We start from the raw sequence: 6,580 nt of genomic DNA on the forward strand, positions 1-6,580 counted from the left end.
CATTCTATGCTTACCCAGCGAGCGAAGGAGCGAGCCAATTCCTCTATTCCGGTAGAGCCAATTCCTTTGAAGAATTGTTTACTTTCTTGTCTTTCCTCCAGTGAACAGAGTGGAAGACCAGGTATCTTCGTAGTTGGCTCTGGAATGATTGCTTGCAGGATTTCATATTTTCCAGTGATCAGCTTAGTTGGAAGAGATAGATAGGAGAAGCGAATGCCAGATGCGCGGTGTGCCAATCAATCCAATTTCCTGAGATTGAGTCAAGATAAGAAGGAAAAATTCTTTGGAGTAAAGTCGCCTGGAAGAAAGAATAGGAATTGATCTAGCTATAGTATAGATAGAGTGTCAGATGAAATGCTTGACAAGGCAAGGAAACAGAACTTCCACATCCTCTATTCACACTACCTGGATTGGAATTGGTTCTATCGAGATATACTGACTTGAAACAGGAATTTCTTGGTAACTGCTGTTTCTTTGAAGCAAGTGCTTTCGGGTTGGCTCTTCTGATATGTGTATTTGCTACCCATACGGAACAATTTCATTGATGAAAGATGGATGGCTATTCTCCACATTTGCCAGCACAGTGCACTTTTTCTTCTATTTCGTGATTCCTTTCTTTCTGTCACCATTTGAAAATGGATTTCTCCTCCTGGTTTTAGTCACACACGTCTTTTCCACCTAGGAAGGATGCCCCTACGATCATTCCATGCTCTGCCTTCGCCCGAGCGGTCCCCAGGGAAGGAAGCCAATAATGGGAGTGTCAGGGCGGAACTTCATTAATGAAAGGATTTGCACTGCCCCACCGTGCCGCAGGGACGAACTTCAATAGCCCATCATAGCACTCTCAGTCAGGGGGTTAGGGAACTCTTGAAGATATCGATAGAATAACATTTCTTTTTCATAAGTTTCAATGGACGCAGAGCCAACAAGTGCAGTTTTTCAGCGTAAGGTCAGGTTACAGAAAGGCCTATTTTGATAAGCAAGGCATTGCAAACAAATAGGTAGAGCAAAGAGCTAACCTAAGGAGCGAGCTTGTTGTAGTTGGTCTAAAGGGGGAAATAAAGGAATGTCCCGCTACTACTTCCTTGATTCCCGGGAAAGAAGGAAGACCGAGGGTAACTAACTCTTCCTTCTGAAAAATCTATATCCCAGCTCGTTTTCATCGAGCCTTCCCCCCGTTTGGAGTATAGCCAAGTGGTAAGGCATCGGTTTTTGGTACCGGCATGCAAAGGTTCGAATCCTTTTACTCCAGAGCATACTTATTCTAGAAAATAGAAAAAGAAAAGGAAAGTCTCATCCCTAATAAAATAAATGAAAGTAGATTTACATTATTTTTGTATTTCTAGGGGGAATGTTGAGGCAAACTTATGATGCTGACAAGCTGGTTAGGTGCCGAGTTGGATTAGACATCGCAGGTTTCAGTTTAAGAATTGGGAAGAGGTTAAGAACCTAGTGGAATCCACTGCGAGGGGAAGTGCTGAAGTGAAGAAAAGCCCCAATTTTTGAGAGGATTGCATGATTGGAGAGTAGAATTGGAGCAAAGCCGTGATCTGGTAGGCGACTGGTACAAGTGCTAGACTGGAGCTAGACAAGAAGCGTTGAGCAGGAACTTGAGCAATTCCAGAAACCTTAGAAGAAACTGGATATGTGGCAACAAGAAGGGCTTAGCCAGAATCTTGAAACAGGTATGATACCGGCACATATCAGCCTGATGTGATGTACCTGAATTCATTCATGTTCTGTGGAGTCTTTCTTTTAATATTCTTATTTTTTCTCAGTTTAATTAGGAAGCAAATGCGGTTTCAAGATGAACTCAACCTCGAAAAGGAATTCAATTAGCTATGCAGTTAGCCCTTTTATCTTTAATAATTGGTTGAAATGGATATTGCCTGTCAGTTGAAAATAAGGTTGTTTCATTTAGAATTCAGCAAGTTTCTTAGAAAATTGTTGTTAAACAGGTTGACGTTCCATTGGGAATGGAATAACAAAGGCTTTTGGCAGTTTGTGGATCGAGATGTGATTCGCTTTTTGAGTAATAGTTTCTTTCATTTGGTGTGCTCTTCCTGGAACCGGTAATAGGAAAAATTTGGTGCATTCTACTTTGCTGTTATGGTATTTACAATCCTTGAATTGTTTGAACCTGACTCTCATTATCTGTCTTCATGGTCTTGAGGGTATTTTGGATATCGTGGAGGTAACTGACGATGAATTCGTCTCTTGCCTCACCGATCTGAACACGGAGTTTCCGAAGCTACAAGAGTGCTTGGTTAAACGGTGCCATTAAGTTTCAACTGTCTTTAAACTTACTACTTCAAGTGCAATTATCAACTCCTTGCAAAATTGTTGGCTTTCTCATCTACAAAAGGCAACTCTGGTATGAAAGGAAACAGATAATTAGGTTCCACTCACTACGTCAACTAAAGCAACTGCATCTGGAGCACTTACCAGGGAAAATCGAATAAATAATGACGTAGTACGAGGGGATTTTTTTTCTAACTATTGCCATCCTGTGTTCAGTTCCCATTTCGTAGTAGGAGACAGACTCAAAGTCAATAGATTCCTGTCCTTTTCTATAGAAATAGGCTTGGTCAAGTGCTTAAAAAAGAGGTGACCCGAATGATTTCAATGAATTGCTATTTGGTCAGATTGGAACAATTGGATTCGAAAGGAAAGAAAGACTGTGAACGAAGAGGGCCGCCCATGATCGATTGGATTCGGCAAATAAAGTAGAGGGCCCGCCCGTGTCACCACCAGTCCACCGAACCAGCTGTAGATCGCTAACTCTCTTGTCGACGCCCGGAACTTATGTACGAGTTAAGAATGAATTGTTCCCGAGTAGAGAGGGCAGGATAAGGATTCAGTAAGAAGGAGAGTCTACTTATGGAAATGCCATCCTCTCTTTCCTCAGTAACGGAGTGACTAGCTACCCCGACTTTTTATTCCAGTTCCATTCTTACTGGTGCAGGAGTCCAAAGTGCATCTTCCAACTCCCTAACTGTGTCTTCCATGAAGTTCGGGAGACCCCTCACGTGCCGCTGCCCGTGAGACTCGCCTTTGTACACTTTGCGCACCGCTTCGACTAGACCCCGCTACTACGTCGTATCCAAATACCTGCGATCCAGCTCATTCTTTTTTAAGCCCTGCAAGCCTAATAGAACCTTGTTTCCTGGGCCAAGTCAGCCTATAAGTAAGTAGGGCTGAAGACAATTTGTTTGTTAGTTTTTCAATCTTCTTCCTTCTATGCTTAGAGTAAGTGGAAATGACCTCCTTGATCAGCAAGTAAGCGAGCGATAGTTCAGTCTCCGACAAGTGAGGCCGAATAGCCCCAGGTGTCCTTTTCCTTCTAAACTAGCTGCTCTCGCTTGACTCTTCTAGTGAGCAAGCAAACTGGTCGGGGAACAGGGTCGGATCAAAGTAAGGAATGGGAATAGCACTCACTCGTTGAAGGTAAGCCAGAAACAGGGGTTGTCCTCTCCCTTACTTAAGTCCTAGTCCATCTTTTCGTGCCCCAAAGGGGAAGTCAAGCAATAATGAGGGAACTTGACCCACACCTGAAGAAAGAGTTTGGTAGCTCGAAGGAAGCAGAAGCAAAACCTGCTTTCTTTCTGTCACAACCTCCAAGGGTTCCTCCCTGTATGACATAGTCCATTGGATTGGGGCAATGGTACGCACCTATGTTTGGTGTCCCCTCTCTCACTTCCTCGTCAGATCCTGGTCCCAAAGGGCAATACATTGAGTCGGAAAGACGGGGGGCTTTCGTAAATTCCATTCTGTAGCCGAACTAGCCCTAGATCAGCTCTCATAGTGGGAGAATCAGAGTCAAGTTAGGCGCAAAAGAGGGGGTTGACATCATTCGTCATGATTGGATCAATCAGACTCCCCCACAGGAAATGCCAAGGGGCGCCCTTTCTCATTATCATCTACCGCCCATTTCTTCATCATCTGCTGCTGCCTTAAGTGCGTAAAGTAGGCTCAGCTTCTTAGGTTTCTAAATATCTTGTAGTAGCCGAAGGTAGTCCAGTCCGCTTGTTAGATTGAATTGAATCTTATATAACCTACGTAGCTAAAGAGAAAATCATAATAGTCTAAGTGGACCTCTCAAAGGTATAAATAAGTAGACATTAGTCTTACTGGTTCGGTCTTTTTCTTTTTTTGTTATGATGCCCACATTTCATACTTCTCAATTCTTTTTATTCAAGGGTTCGTATGTACTGAGTGACTCTAGGTCTATTCACATGCAGCTTCAAGAGAGCTTTATTCGGCCTTTGTATGACCGTCTTCCCTTCCTGTCTATCTCCTTCGGTCAGGTAGTTCTGCTTCCGATGCCGGAGGAGCAGGGTGGGATAGAAGGGTAGTTTCTGAGTTCGAGATGTCTGAGCTTGGAGGTTCCGCTTCTCTAATGTGATAATAAAGCAACAAGCAACGCCGCTCCCGTGCGCTCATCCCTTGCTTGTTCTTGAGCGCTAGTCATTCATCCCTAGCTGGGTTCTTGGGATATCTTGATTCTCTTTATGATGATGTAAGGGTCGGCAACAATGAATAAGGAATCGATCAGAAGTTCGCGCCAATCGATCTTCTGTAGGAGTAGGAGGTAGCGCGAATCCCCTCTTTATTCGTTTAGAAGAGTGCTGGACCTCCACAACGTCAAACCATAGAACACAGCTCCTTTCGGTCGAACCCTAGGAAAGACGACTTTACCTTTTTCGTAGATAGTCTGAGTTCGAGCTACTGTAGTCTCCCCCGTTGACCTTCTTTTTTAGATAGAATCCTTAATGAGTGGAAAGGACTCCCAAACTTGCTCCACAGTACTATACCATACAGAGCCGCGCCCTTGTGATATGATAAGAAGAAAAGGGGCCAGGCCGCCCTCTTTTCTTTTCCGCACCAAGCCTTCTTGTAAAATCGAGTGTATAGCTCAGTTGGTAGAGCATTAGAGAAGCGGAACCTCCAAATTTTAAACAAATACCACAAGTGACGGAACTGACGATGATGAGGAGATAAGGGGCGAAGGAGATTTTTTCTATTATTCCAATTCTTATTTATTGATTATCTAATTTATTTAGATCCATATTCATTTTCATTTGCAAATACAAACTCTCTTTCATTTTCTTTTTACTTTTGCGCTAAGGATAAGGGAACTGAGAAAAAAAGAGCTGGCTTGGCTGGTACATCAAGCATATGACATATTGCTTATTCGGTGTGGTACACATATCTGTCAATGTCAATCAAGTAAGAAAATGCATTCCCGCTGTCTGAGGAAAAGGTGAAGAATTGCAATTTATTGAGCTTGTAAGGCCCGTTGAAGTCCCCGAGAAAGGGTATAAATAGGGCTATAAGTAGGCCGTTTGCTATTGCAATAAGGGCTGCTCTCCTTTCCTTTTGACGGCTTGGCTTCCTATCGCTCCTATGTAGTGGTCGGCCTTAAAAGGAGTCTTCCTACCATACCATCATGCATGCCTATGTTATAGTGCGTTAAGCTTCGCCAGAAGCAAGCAAGATGATGAAGCGAAGCTTCGTAGACAAGGCTCGTTCCGTGCTTGACTTACGAGCTCGTGTAGTAAGGCCTCACCCTACTTCAATAAGGGCTTATGCACTCCACTCGTAAACGAGCGTTAGAGCTTTTTGAGCGAGCGAGCGAAGCCTTCCTGGAGCTTCCCCCTTCCCTCACCCGAGAATTGCATTTCCGCTTCAGCTTCCCCGGTTTAGTTGGTTTGGAGGATTAATTGATTGGATACCCAATCCGCATAATCTTTCAAAGTCACTGCTTCTACGATGATAGGCGTAAAGGCATGATTAGTTCCACGAATCTCACTGTACTGACCATAGTAAACTCCTTCTCGTTGTACTAAGATGGAGGTAAGATTTGAACGACCAGGTACAGCATCACATTTGACACCTGAGGAAGGTACAGCCCAACTATGAGGTACATCAGCGGGTGTTACAATCATACGTAGATGAGTTTTGGCTGGTACAACCACTCTATTGTCAACTTCTAATAAACGTGATTGACCCAATTCTGGATCATCTTCTGGAATCGTATAACTGTCAAAAGTGAGTGACTGTTCATCGGAACTGTTATAGTCCGAATACTCATAAGGTTGGGTCGACGCCCGCCTCCCCCCAAACTTGACTTGCAAGTTTCCCCGCAAAAAGCTCTCCACGCCTACTCTTATTTATAAAGAGCACTATTCTTCTTTAGTTAGGTAGTTCTCCCCCTCTATGAGACCGTAAGACCCCGGTGGAATCGAAGGCCCGCTTACTAATAGGCAAGAGGGGACCCTTTCTCTCCCAGCCCTACCTACATCAGTGAAGCTGGAACCGAGGAAGACAATGTTCAACACACATGAGACAAAATGAAGGTATGGGACGGCCAGTTCACCACGGAAAGGGATGCTAGTCGGCTTTGGCGAATTTGTAGGCCCCAATAGATCAGATCTCAAGAGTGATTCCTCACCTATCCTGCCAGGGGCCAAGTCGAAGGCTCGAGTATAGATTCCCTATGCTCATGTGAACGGCCGGCCCGTAGATCTAAAAGGATCCATAAAAAAGACCGGAAAGTATGTTTGTCCATGAAAAAAAA

This window comes from Triticum urartu, chromosome 7A (genome assembly GCF_056163025.1).
Source record: "Triticum urartu cultivar PI428250 chromosome 7A, HENAU_Tu73, whole genome shotgun sequence".
In the NCBI taxonomy this organism is placed as follows: domain Eukaryota; kingdom Viridiplantae; phylum Streptophyta; class Magnoliopsida; order Poales; family Poaceae; genus Triticum; species Triticum urartu.